This window comes from Pholcus phalangioides, unplaced genomic scaffold (assembly GCF_987345545.1).
Source record: "Pholcus phalangioides strain wild (caught in Gottingen) unplaced genomic scaffold, Ppha-v1.0 ptg000017l_1, whole genome shotgun sequence".
In the NCBI taxonomy this organism is placed as follows: domain Eukaryota; kingdom Metazoa; phylum Arthropoda; class Arachnida; order Araneae; family Pholcidae; genus Pholcus; species Pholcus phalangioides.
Genome location: NW_028301610.1, coordinates 24,108,657 through 24,122,384, shown reverse-complemented (window position 1 = coordinate 24,122,384; position 13,728 = coordinate 24,108,657). Strand labels below are relative to the sequence as shown.

At 39.2% G+C, this 13,728-nt stretch overlaps 1 protein-coding gene across 1 annotated transcript in view; it reads left to right on the top strand.

The window, feature by feature from the left end:
- LOC149072577 (uncharacterized) overlaps positions 1–13,728 on the top strand; it is a 38,027-nt gene that overhangs the window by 20,800 nt on the left and 3,499 nt on the right. The gene's annotated exons all lie outside the window — the stretch shown is intronic.

The following is a 13,728-nucleotide window of genomic DNA, read 5'->3' as shown; positions in this document are numbered from 1 at the left end:
CTGCAATACATATTGTTCATGCGCATAATAATTAAAAACAGGTGGTTCTTTCAACAATTCCCCTGCCGTTACCATATCTCTTCCAAAGAGAACAAAATGTGGTGTCTCCTTTAACACCGCATGAACAGCACTTCTATAAGACATTAAAACATGGGGTAACATATCATCCCATTCTTCGGTTTCCGTTATCATGCACGCTAAGGTATGCGTAATTGTCGCATGACTCCTTTCATTACTGCTATTTGTCTGGGGGTGCAATGCTGAGGTAGCTAAAGGTTTGATCTTTAACTTCTCAAGCATGGCACGAAAAACTGACTTATGCAAGTTTGCACCTCTGTCTGTAAGACAAAATTGAGGCCGTCCATATCGTGCAATAATTTCGGAATAAAATGTCTTCGCCAACGTTTCAGATTTCGTATCTGGCAATGCTATGGCTTCAATAAACTTAGAAAAATTGTCCATCATGACCAAAACATATTTATTCCCCGACATAGTTACGTTGAATGGTCCCATAATATCTACCGAAACTAACTCAAACGGTTCGGTTGGAATAAAGTTCCGTTGCAATGGTGCTTTCTTATTTGGATTATGACTTCGTCTTTCTAAACAAATGCGACAAGTGTTAACGTGAATTTGACAATCTCTATAGTATCCCGGCCAAAAATATTGACTACGCAGTCTTTCAAATGTTTTGTCGAAACCCATGTGACTACTCAAATTATCATGAATTTCTTCCAATATTTCTTTTCGCATTAAAGTCGGTATTACAATTTGTTCAATATACTCTTCTCTGACAGGCCTAATGTCTTTTGAAGCATAATGGCATAGCAAACCATTCTTCATAAAATATGCCTCAACCATCTTTTTGACTGGCTCTGCATTAGCCGAAGTTAACATGTCTATAATTGGTTTTAAATGTGGGTCCAGTTTTTGCGCTTCGCGTATTCGATTTTCTAACGAAGTCGAGTGAGTTTCGACAGTATTTATCTGTCGACTTAGACAATCGGCGACGACATTGTCACGACCCGGTTTATGAACAATTTCAAAATCGTATTCTGACAAATTCAAACACCATCTCGTCAATCGTGGATTATGTGTTTTAAGGTTAAGCAAGTATTTCAATGGTTTGTGGTCACTTTCCACAGTAAACCGTCTACCTAATAAATAAGGTCTGAAATAATTGATACCCTCCATAATGGCAAGTAATTCTTGTTCAATTGCTGGATATTTCTGCTCAGCCGGTTTAAATTTTCGGGACATGTATGCAATAGGATGATTTCCCTGTTCATACCGTTGATATAGACAGCATCCGATTCCTATCTTACTGGCATCCGCCGACATTATAAAGTCCATATTAAAGTTAGGATATGCTAATACCGGTGGATTTCGTAATGCTTTCTTTAAATACTGAAAAGCTTCTTCTTGACTCCGACCCCATGTAAATGTGATATTTTTCTTAGTCATATCCGTAATAGGTTTTGCATAATCCGAATAAAATGGTATAAATTTCTTAAAGAAATTACACATTCCGAGGAAACGTCTACAGTCCTTGACTGTGCGTGGTTGTGGAAATTCATCGATTGCTTTTACATTATCGGTATGTGGACGCACACCGTTTTCGGAAATGACATGTCCTAGATATTTAATTTCTTTCTTCAAGAAATCACACTTTTTCGGTGCTAATTTTAAGTTATACTTTTCAAGCAATTGAAAAACTCGCTCTAATTTCTGGATATGGGTTTCTATATCAGGACTAGCTATCAAAAGATCATCAATGAAACAATGAATATGTTCGTCATGTAATTCCGACAATAAACTGTCAGCTAGACGCTGAAATGCTGCCGGTGCTGTTTTTAACCCCATTGGTACAACATTGTATTGATAACACCCTTCTTCATTGCTGAAAGACAGATGTTTTCTATCATTCTCATCAATTTCGACCTGATAATATGCACTACAAAGATCAAGACTACTAAAGTATTTAGCACCATTTAATTGTGCCAAAATATCCTGAATTAACGGAAGAGCATATTCATCCGATTGAATTGCTTCATTTGTCTTACGAAGGTCAACACACAATCGATACCCGCCATTTTTCTTTCGTACCATAAGAGTGGGAGCTGGATGACTACTGACACATGGTGAAATAATTTCACTCTCTAACATATCGTTTATTTGCTCCCTTAATTCCGCTCTTAAATGATACGGAGTTCTATATCGTGGGGATTTCTGTATCGGCGTTCCATTCCACGGTATTTTGTGCTTTGCCAAAGTAGTTCGCCCGATTTCCGTAACATCTCTGGCAAATACATGTGTATATTTCAAGAGCAATGGTAATAATTTTCTTTTTATTGCCGGTGATAAATTATTTAGGTCAAAATCCTGTTCCGACAGTCTAGGCAATGTCTTTTTCCTTAATGGAATTGGAGCCTCTCTAACATCATCTTGTTCCGAAATCGTCCCAGTTCCCAATTTTGTACCCTTATTCACATGCCTGGGCTGTTCAGACATATTGGAAATTAATATTTGAATTTTCCCAGTCTCGTCAATTTTTCCCACTGAGTTTGCTACCCACAAATCACTCAGCTTATTGTTTCTTGGCGTAACCTCTATTTCACTTCCATATTCAAATCCTGGCACATTAACTGTAATCACTTTCTGAGTACGCGCGGGCACCCAAATTTTATTAGGCATTACTAAATTTACACATACATTTTCTGCCTGCGACACTGTAGCACACCCTGAATTCAATAGTTTTATTTCTGTAAACTTATTCTTTAACATGCCCCTTTTGACATCAAAAACAAAATCTCCCTTTTGGAGAAAATCATAACCTAAAATCATCTTATAATCCCTACTCAGCTCATACTCGGAGACATATACTTTATGATTCACTTTGAATTCTCCCAAATTTATAGGTATGCTATAACACGCTTCGTGTGGTAACGTCTGGCCAGTTACACCACGAATTTCAATATTTTGATTTCTTAATTGACGACACTTCACAGTACACATTATATTGTTCATAATACTAGAATCAATTACACTAATACAAGCACCAGAATCAATAAGAGCACAAAATTCTATATCTCCGACTTTCACCGTCACAATCGGTAGAGGAAAACCCCTAACCTGATTTTGTTGAATCCTATATACAATGTTTTCTTTTCTATTTACATGTCTTCCCCTACCCCATGACCGTCACTTCCGAGGTCGGAAAACCTGCTGTTTACAAAACCCTGTCTCTCCCCTAGTGCCCCAGTTATTGGAAGAAACCTGTCCCCTACGAAAATCCTGCTGCTGACGGGGATTCCCTCTGCGAAAACAATTTCGCAATAGGTGGGTGGTTGACCCACATCCAAAACACGCGAGATTCCCTCTCGGCTGGAAACCTCGACCCGAAAATCGCGGAGGCACCTCAAACCAAGGTTTCTAGAATATATAAGGTTAAGTATTAGCAAGCGCGCGCTTCGGAATGAAACTGGTTTTGACGTCACCCGATTCCTCACATGACCCACTCAAACGGGAGCATAATGTAAAATTGTTGGTTTTTAATGAATTTTTTCGCATAGTCTTTACGCTCAGAACTTCATCATTTTTTTTGAGCGGATGCCACAAAAACCGCTTATTGTCAAGATATTTTTTTTTTATTTTTTAAAAATTTATTTGATTTTTAATGAATTTTTTTCCCAACTCATGTATGCAATGTTAAGTCAATGGAAGCAGCTTCTCTCTTCCACGAGAGGGAAATTCTAGAAACCATGAGAGGGAAATTATCAGGAACGCGTCTTTACGGAGAAAAAAACATACAGGGAAAGAAAAATATTAGATACATTTGAAAGTGTTTAATAATTTTGGTTGAATTAAAAAAAAATTCTTGGTAATAACAGTTACTATTAATTATTATTAATTATTATTTATTATTTATTACTAGTTGTTTATTATTATTTATTATTATTATTATCATTATTTTGAACTCGCCCACACCTGAACTTGTTTAAACAGTTATAATGTAGTGAAATTGATTCCCAAACAGGATGCCACGGAACCGTGGGTATGGGGCAATAACAAGAGGAAGGGGTTTTCGTTCGTTTTTTAACTGCATTAAAAAAAGTAATCGCGCTCTTTCCTAGTGTAGTCTTAACGCATGGGCCCACCCGGACACGGTCTGGGGGTCTCACGCAGAGGTGGCCCACATGATAATGAGATATCGTTCGAGATTCAGCATGCAAATTGGTAAGCAATCACGGGGCCGGAGGAGGGGGAAGCAGTCATGTCTGGTGCCCTGGACGCTGAACCAGAAGGGGTGCAAATTTCAACCTTTAACCATAGGGGGAGATTGACTTGGAAGTTTGGGGGGGCAAGGTCATTATTGCTGGGGGGGGGGTCATTGCCCCTTACGCATTTCCTCCCATGCCTTTAACCTCTCCTTCAATATTAAAAGGAGGCACTAAAATGCGTGCTTGTCCCGACTGACCAATCATCTAGTTGCGGCACTGTGTAACCATTTCTAGTTAGGTAGGGAGGTCTTAAAAAATCAATTTTTCCGGGGACCCCAAGATTGCTCTTAGGACGACTCTGCTCTTCTCGCTGAGTACGGCAGTGCCGCGAGATATGTTAGGGATTATATTGAAGACAGTGAGACGGAGGGCTGTGATTTCCGAATGGGGAGCCACATCATCTTGAGATGTCATTGCTATTTGTACCGCAAATATTCTGATATTCTGCTGATACTTTTATTGAAAATTGTCTTATTACTACACATAGGCTTACGCAATATTTTCTGAAGGGCTGGGTTTCATTTTTTTTTCTGATGGGGGTGGGAGGCCCGTCATTTAATATTTTCTGGGGGGGGGAACAAAGAACTTATACTCAATATATGTATACACATATATCGCTTCTGGTGCATTTTTTGAAGAACCCTGCTTTATAATACGTTTGGTTAAACCTAGCGTGCACAACTTCAGGTCCCCCATGGTCGAAATTAGGCAGCTGCAAAACTTGAAATTTTATCGAATCCATTGATGAAAAATACTTCGATTTATTAAAAGACACACACATATGGTAGTGAATCTGCAGCCCCCCACATCCTTGGATGGGGACCTTAATTTTTGAAAGGACCCCCAGACTAAGATTTTTATCTGGCTTTCTTGGTTGAAATTCAAGAAATTTTATATTTTTATATATTTATAAACATAAGACCGATAACTAAAGCCCCTACACCCCTTTCCCATAAATTGGCCATGCCACTGTGATGAGCCCTCGGTGCAAGGGACTCGCCCTATCAGACTTAAAGCGCCAGTTATCCCGATTCAAAATCTTATTTCACAGTATTAGACATCAGGGTCGCAACTAGATGCTTGGTCAGCCAGGGCAAGCATGCATTTTGGCGCCCCCCCCCCATAATCTTGAAGGAGAGATTAAAGAGTGAAATTTGCGCCCCCTCTAGCACAGCGCCCGGGGCACCAGACCCGCCTGCACCCCCTCCCCCAGTTGCAGCCCTGTTAGACATTATATTGTTTTACATATTTCTCGTGAACGTGAAGCTTTGTAACCACCTGCACTGCCCATACCCAGTCTGCCCATGCGCTAGAACGGCCCTACTTACTGGGGCCTCCTCGTCGGAAATATTTTTTACGGATCCAAATTCGAAGACCCTCCCACGCCCCTAAAAGAAATTTCGGTGGATTTATAGAGCAAAGATTAGTTAACCTCTGGGCCCAACCCCTATCACCAGGACCGCAAAACTGTTCTTGCACCGGGCCGCTGAATGACTAAATCCGGTCCTGCCCCCGGGTCATAGGCACTGGAACCTGGGGTTGAGGCAGTTCGACCCCCCTCCCTAATAAATTTTAAAAAGGGGCTGAGCACCCTCCCCATAATTAATAAATATACAATGCAACAACCACTGCCCCACCCGCATAAGGGCTAGAGCCCGTATATATGGGACTACCAGTCCCCCACCCGTAGTGGTGGGATGACAAGAGATTCCATACGGCTCGCGAAAAAGTGTTGTTAAGAAAGCACCTAGTGCTTACAACACGATAATTGTATCAGAGAGAGTTTGTGGCCAGCAGCTAAAAAGTACACGCCTGGGTAACACGTATGCAAAATCGAATTATATTATATAATGCACTAATGATTGTGATGCAGTAGTAACTATGCAGAAATTATTCGAGCATCAATTAAACATTTTGAAATTAATTTTATCCCTGTTTTCATTGTCATATGGCCCGCAAACTTAAGAGTTTGAACATCCATGTCGGGGCCCAAATGAGACATGGGGGTTATCCGTGACCTGGATCAAAGACGTTTTGTTAATCAGTGAACGCATGTTGTTTAAATGTTGGAACTAGTAGGCAGGGCCGTAAACGGGAGGGGAACGGGTGGGTCTGGTGCTCCGGATCCTGGGCTAAATTTTATCCTCTAACCTTTCTTTCGACATTACAAGGGAACGCCAAAATATTTGCTTGCTTGCTCCGACTGACCAAGCATCTATTTGCGGTCCTGTCCCAGGGCGAATGCTTCACTTCCCCATGCGGAAATCAGGCCCTGTTCTATGTTCAACAAGTAATGTGGGCAGAGCCGCAACCGATGCTTGGTCAGCCAAGCAAGTACATATTATGGCGCTCCCTTGTAATCAGGGTTGCAACTAGGGGGGGGGGGGAGGCAGGTGGGTGTCGTGCCCAGGGCATGCCCCCACAAGGGGTGGGCTGGCAAGGCTCCAGCCCTGGGGCCCCGGGACGATTTTCATTATTTTTGTTTTTCACGCTAAAAATCCATCATAAAAGGGCCCGTGAAAGTCTGGTCGGTGGGCCCGCAAAAGATTCCAGCGTAGGGGCCCCACTCCAGGATCTGGGGGCCATGGCCCAGGGCGCTGGAACAGAGGGGGAGCAAATTTTCTTCCCAAACCTCTCCTTCAATATTACAAGGGGGCGCTAAAATGCACACTTGCCCTGGGTGACCAAGCATCTAGTTGCGGCCCTGCTTGTAATGTTGATTGAAGGAGAGGTGAAAGGGTGAAATTTGCCCCCTCCCCAGACCAAACCCGCCTGCTCTCCCCTAGTTGCGGCTCTGAATGTACGGCCGAGTTATAAGAAAATGAAAATTTATTCCAATTAATACATTCCCACTGAACGTTGAACATCAAAAGGCCATCATTTATGGGGAAAATGTTTTCCCCCATTCTGATAATTCCCTTTCCGTTTCCCTTTTCGATTTTACAAACGTGCATACTTCCCATTGATTTAACATTGCATACATGGGTCGAAAAAAAAATCTGTCAAAAATAAAAAAAACTTTCAAAAATATAAAAAAAATACATTTTGATAATCAGCGGTATTTGTGGCATCTACTCTGAAAAAATGATAGAGTTTTGTGAATTAGAACTATGCAAAAAAAATTATCAAAAAACAGTAATTTTACTCAGTGTTCCAACGGGAGACGGTCGCGTGAGGAATCGGGTGACGTCACTTGATTTTTCGAAAAGAGTAGCTAGAAAACCGGTTTTACAGCACCCCCTGCCTCAAACCTCTGCATATTACGTTGAGCTGGAAGTGGGGTAGTAGACATTTGTGGTGGGACCCCTCTTCCCCTACGAGCAAGGACATTTCCTTCTTTTACTTCTCGTAATTCTTGAGCCAATTTTTCCATTGATGTACGCTGGAGCATACTTTCTTTCGCTACTTCCGCTAACATAGACTGCAATGTGTTCAATTCAAAAGAATTGCCCGTTGCTTGCCTCTCTATGGTATTTACTGTACCATAGTTACGACTAATTCCCTCATTTCCCTCTACAAGGGCAGCAAATTTAATTGCGGTGGCCAAATCTTGGGGGTCATGGTTTAATACATGTTTTTGTATTTTAGGGTTCAGCCCCGCTAAAAATTGTGACAATTTAGTACGATCTGCCAATCGTTCAACATCTGGACTATTGAAATTTGCTCCTTGCAGGAAACCGAAAGCAGCATTTTTTACACGCGAGGCAAATTCCTTGACCGATTCATTCGGTTTTTGTCTACATCCCGTAAAGTTCTGGAGATGGTAAGTTAAAGGAAATTCATTCTTGAAATGTCTCAAAAATTCTGTCTTGAATCTCTCATAATTTCTTTCCTCTCTTAGTTCCGGACTGTTTGCCAGAAATTCAGCGGCTCTTCCCTTCAATTTTGCTTTAAGCACAATCAACTTTTCTGTATCTGCCCATTCCGCAATTCTACCAATTTCCTCTATAGATTGGAGGAAATATTCCGCCGGATAAGACGGCTCTGAACCGGAGAAACTATTAAGGAGGCCTAAATAACCCGCAATTGTATTTATTTTGACAGCTGCTCTGTCACCGGATGATTCTACTTCATTACTGTGGCTCATTTTGTTTAGTGTTTAATTGAGTGCAAGTACCAGATTCAATTAATTAACTTATTTGAAAACAAAATTATAAACATTTAAAAATTATTTTCAGTCTCCAAAATCATTTATATGTAACGTTACTGTCACGGCACCATTGTTGGCTCTCCCCGTATGCTTGGTAGCCCATCGCGTTGTGTAACTTCCTACTGAGATTGAGGTCTCCTTCTATAGTGAAGAGCAACCCCAAATCCCCGTATTAACCCAGGGTTAAACATATTCTAAACTAATTAGAAGTTATTGAGAGACTTGAAAATAATTACGTATACTCCCATTTAAATTTACATTGAATTTATTTACATTATTATAATGAGTCATTACAGATTACACAGGTACATGCACATTAACAATTAACTTTTTCAGTGATGTGGAGGAACATATTCTAAAAACATGACAATACATATTGAGCACCACTTACCCCATCAAAGATCCTAGACCACAATTTCTTCGACGTCATCCTTCTGTCCTAAGATTCCTATCCCTCTGATCTAACTACCAAAAACTCTCTCTTCTCCTCTGCTTGCGGAATGCCCCCTATCCCTCTGTTAAAATCTCTTTATATTTTGATTGATAATTTCAACTCCACCTTTTTGCGCTATTTCAAGACTTTCCATTCGCCCATCTTGAAATTCTCTTTTCCCGTCTGAACCACTTTTTAGTATTAAACATAATTTCATTGGCCCATCTCCTTCTTTGGGAAAATCTCACATTCCCATAACCTTTGACCCTACCATTTAATTTAGATCCGCTCCACGTCCATAGAAACCGTCTAGACGCACATTCCTTCGTAAATCAATGCATTTGACCAGCGACAAAGATTAGCCTTATCTTATTTTTCATAAGATTTCCAGTGCCACGGTCTTCAGCTTGACACGAATATTATTTTACCCACCTAACGTTCTCAACTAGGGTCCCGTTTTATTACATTTCCTTTATTATCTTCGACTACATACAACTGCATTCCAAAATATAGCTTTTCCCATAAATTCAACAGTCTTCTCCTAGGATTAAACTTTCCCATCACATGCGATTCCCTATTACCCAAAATTTTGCCTCCTGACCTACATTCTTATACTATAGTAGGTTTCTTTTACCTTCACTGTAACTTCTTACTTTTCTTTCTTTTCTGCTCGTTTTCCCCATGGATCACTACTACTATTATATAATATCCATAAACTATTTCGATTTTCCCTAACTACCATCAATTAACTCATCTCGTTAAGATTAACTATCTTTAATTAACTCATCAAGTTAACACCTCATCATACGCTCTGATCCTTGTTCTCTTCGAATCAAATGTTGTTTTAGCGATAAGTTAATAAGTTTTAAAGTTACAGCATAATTTTTTCCGCACTCGTTTTGTTATGCCAAACTGCAATGTGAGGCAGCCTCTTCCTCGATAAATTCATTTCGACTTTGGTTTCATTTCGTTAGATTTCTCAAATACCACTACATAATGTGTATAATGTGTTGTATAGTGTGATAATGTGTTATTCTTTAACTTGTGTACGTCAGCGCCCCCTATCGGCCGTTTATGAGTTATTTTTTTCCTGTCTTAAAAAATGCCCGTGACCTCTCTTAGTGATGGTGTCCCTACAAACCGTTTTTTATTCAATTTATGTTTTCGGTTTTTATGAATTTTTAAAGTTTTTACGGACTTTTTTTCCCACCCTGTATTTGGGAGTTCTCAATGCCTGATTCACCGAACGTGCACCAAACGTATAACTTGGCGTTTTTAAGATGATAACAACGCTGAGAGTAATCAAGAAAGCTGAAGTTGTGCAAACCAATTTTTTCCTTGCCCTCAAAAAATTTTACTTAACAGTGACGGGAAAAGCCACATTTTAGCAAAAAAAGTATTGATTTTGAGAAAACAATTTTTTAAATTGACCTCGTTTGACTAATACTTTGCAAGTCAGGTGATAAATGTGCCAATATAGTGTAGCGGATGTAACATGCAATAACAAGGTTAACATCACTACACAAAGAGGAAAAAGTGCCAATCGTGAAAGAAAATAACTGAACTTGGCTTCTAACGGGATTGAATGTTTCAGTTCGCTTTCAATTAGCAGCAACATGATATATGGAGGAAAATTTTTTTTCGTTGGGTGTTTGGCGCGTAACTGACCGTTAGAAAACCGACACGTCACAAAAAATCAAACGCTCTAACTCCCTTAATATTCACCCGATTCTAAAACGGAAAACACTTTCTAATATTAGTTTTTCACAAGGAATCGCGGGTGTAACTATACTGAGTGGTAGGTAGTATCTCCACCCTGTATATCTCATTTTTACTCCTTTCGAATCGGTTATTAATTTTAAAAATGCTGTATGTCAATTATTAAATTGAAGCGCTATTTTCTCTTTTACTATAATCTCTTTCACTATTGCTTTCTTCAGATCAATTACCATTTTTTTCATGCGTTTATTAGTATCGAGATTATGACGCGATAGTAACTTGACAACTTTTGTCCCTTGAATTGTGCTATTTTGGTGCCTGTAGGCAAAAGTTAAGATGTGTATTATACGTAAAAGGGCCGAAGAACTGGATACTAGTTAAGAATGAGAAGGTTGAACATCCCCTCATTAATTGCATGCAGACCATGCCAATATCAGTGAAGTTTACAACCGACCAAAATCGGATTTGTTATGATCGGAACTCTTAATACGGTCATCAAACAAATGAAAATCCAGAAATATAAACTAGATAATGGAACTAAATTCACAAACGAATTACTTTCAATTGTATCGTTGTGAACAAGACATTTTTTTAAATTTTTTTTCTTACTCATGAATATTCTAAGATCATTAACTCAGTACAAAGCGAGCTTCTGATTACATTGATATAAGTAATTAGAGCTCTTAGAAAGAGAGAGAGAGAGAGAGAGAGATAGGAATGCGACAGTAGCTAAGAAAAGACATCATGAAAATCGGAATGAATAAGAGAGAGAGAGAGAGAGAAATAGCGGGCATATTTAACAACTTTTAAGTACCAATTTTTAATGAGTCTCTCTCTGCAGTTCCTAATCAACGTCGTTTATACAACTTAAAACCAAAAAATATGGAGAGTGCTGACGAAGCTGGGATACTTTCGGTGTAAATAAGACATGGACGCCATATTTAAAAAACAAAATCCCAATTACTTTTCAGTTTCTTCCCGTCTCTAAGGGGGAAAATTGGAAAAATGCTAGAAAATAAAAATGAGATGATGGAAGAGATTCAAAAGATGATCTCAGAAAAGTTGCATGCCTTCAAGATTACGAGATCATGAAAACTTGTATTTACTGTACGCTTATGCCTCTGAAGATGGTTGGAGAGATGAAAATTGAGTTTTCGGCTGGAAAATGCTGACTCCATGTGAAAAAGAAAATCACTGAAAGAGAGAATCCGCCCATGATATTTCATTAAGACGAAATTACTTGTTTTGGAAAAGTTTCTTATTTTTCAAGGAGAAATAATCTTTTCTTGGATTCTTTTCGTTACATCAGCAGTAAATCTTTGGAAATGAGACAAAATCTAATTATGATTAGCGTGTAAAGGTGTTCAGCGAAAATTCGCCATCAATTAGATGCTTATAATACTCCTCTTGTTTCGGTATTTTCCGCGAGATTTCCCTTTTTGGGTAAAAATCACTTTTTCCTTGTATTAATAAATTTCTCATATATCTGTTTTTCAGATTTTATATCTTATTTTTTTGATTTTTATCTGAAGTTTTAGGTATCTGATATCCCCTAAGTATTGAATTCAGTAATTTTGTGTGTGTTGTCACCAAAATTGATTTTGTTCGGTGTGATAAAGCATCAACTTGTTGTATTTGATGTTATGTGGTTTGTTAATGGGTCAAAGTAAATGAGAATTGATTTTTTTTTTATTTTGTCACTGTGAGCGAAAAACCTAAAAATATTCTAGCACGTGATAGCATTCAAAATTAGACGATATTCGATAGATACGATTCTGAAGTGGTCCTAGAGCTCAAGAAACGCCAACAGTTTTTCCATCACGATGATTGTGATGGCTGAAATTATTGCTGTAGATCAGACATTTTGACATTTTTAACCTTTTGATTGCTGGCAAAACGGTCTTCACTAAAGCACCCAAAAGTACTCGATGATTTTGCCTAGTTATTTCCTCGTGAGTGCTTAATTAAAAGTCTAACAAACTGCTATGTCCAAGTTGCATTCAAGAATTTACATTATGTTGGTCCAAGTTCCAACACCTCCTTTTGATGTAGGTTATAAACAATGCTAGTGACTCTGAAGGGGTTGAAGTTGAAATCCCCAGCAGTGGATAATGGGCCAGAGTCATGGGTTGCCATTTTTGAAAATGGTAAACCATTCTAAAAAATAATATATGCGTGAAATTATATATATTATATGGTGTGGGTTTATTTATTTATTTTGTCAAGTTGCGTATCCATTGCATCATGGAAAGTAATTTGACTCTACACACAATTAGGCATAGATCACGCATCAGTAAATGCTTTCTTTGCTCGGGTCATTTCCTTGGGAGTGAATATAAGAGACATTCCAGAGAGTTACTAATTTTTGTAGATTCCCCTTTGGCGTCTTTAGTGTTGTTCATAAACACTTCGAGGCCGCAACTGGTTTGGCACAGAGGGAGACAGTGATTCTGTGGCAATACGCATCTGCTCACTAGCAACCAAAGCTGGGTTAAAAGGTAAATTCTTTAACTTTGATAGAAACCAAGAAGAACTTGGTGAATGATTCAGAATAGTCTGCCTTTCAAAGAAATTCAATAAATAGAAAAATTAGGATTAATTATATAACCTATACTTACGTTTGCTTGATACACAAAACTATAGGGTGATTCATCTAGAACCGGCCCTACAAAATGAGGTACAACATAAAAGATACCATACGTATAATTATGTGCTTAATATATAACTGACCTTGGATTGTGTACTGTCCGCATGGCTCCCACATTCTGAAGTGGGGCTCCTGGGCTGGGATCTTTTGCCGGACCCCCGGTCAGACTTTTCATGGGGGGGGGGGGCCCTTCTGTAGTTAATTTATAGCGTGAAAAAGCAAAAAATGATGAAAACTGTCCCGGGCTCCAGGGTTAAAGCCTTGTCAGCCCCCTTTTTGTGGGGACCATGACTGTCCGTTAGAGTGCCATTTATCGTGATTAGGGCAGGTGCGGAAAGTGGGTACCGTTTTCATGAAGGGACGCGGCCACTTGATATGACTTGCCACTTCTTATGACAATGAGTGTATCCATATTCTCAGTGATGATGTGTTGCAGTTTTCCTTTGGTGATTGTCCTGATCGCATCAGGAATGTTACTCTTTAAAGTTTGTAATGTATG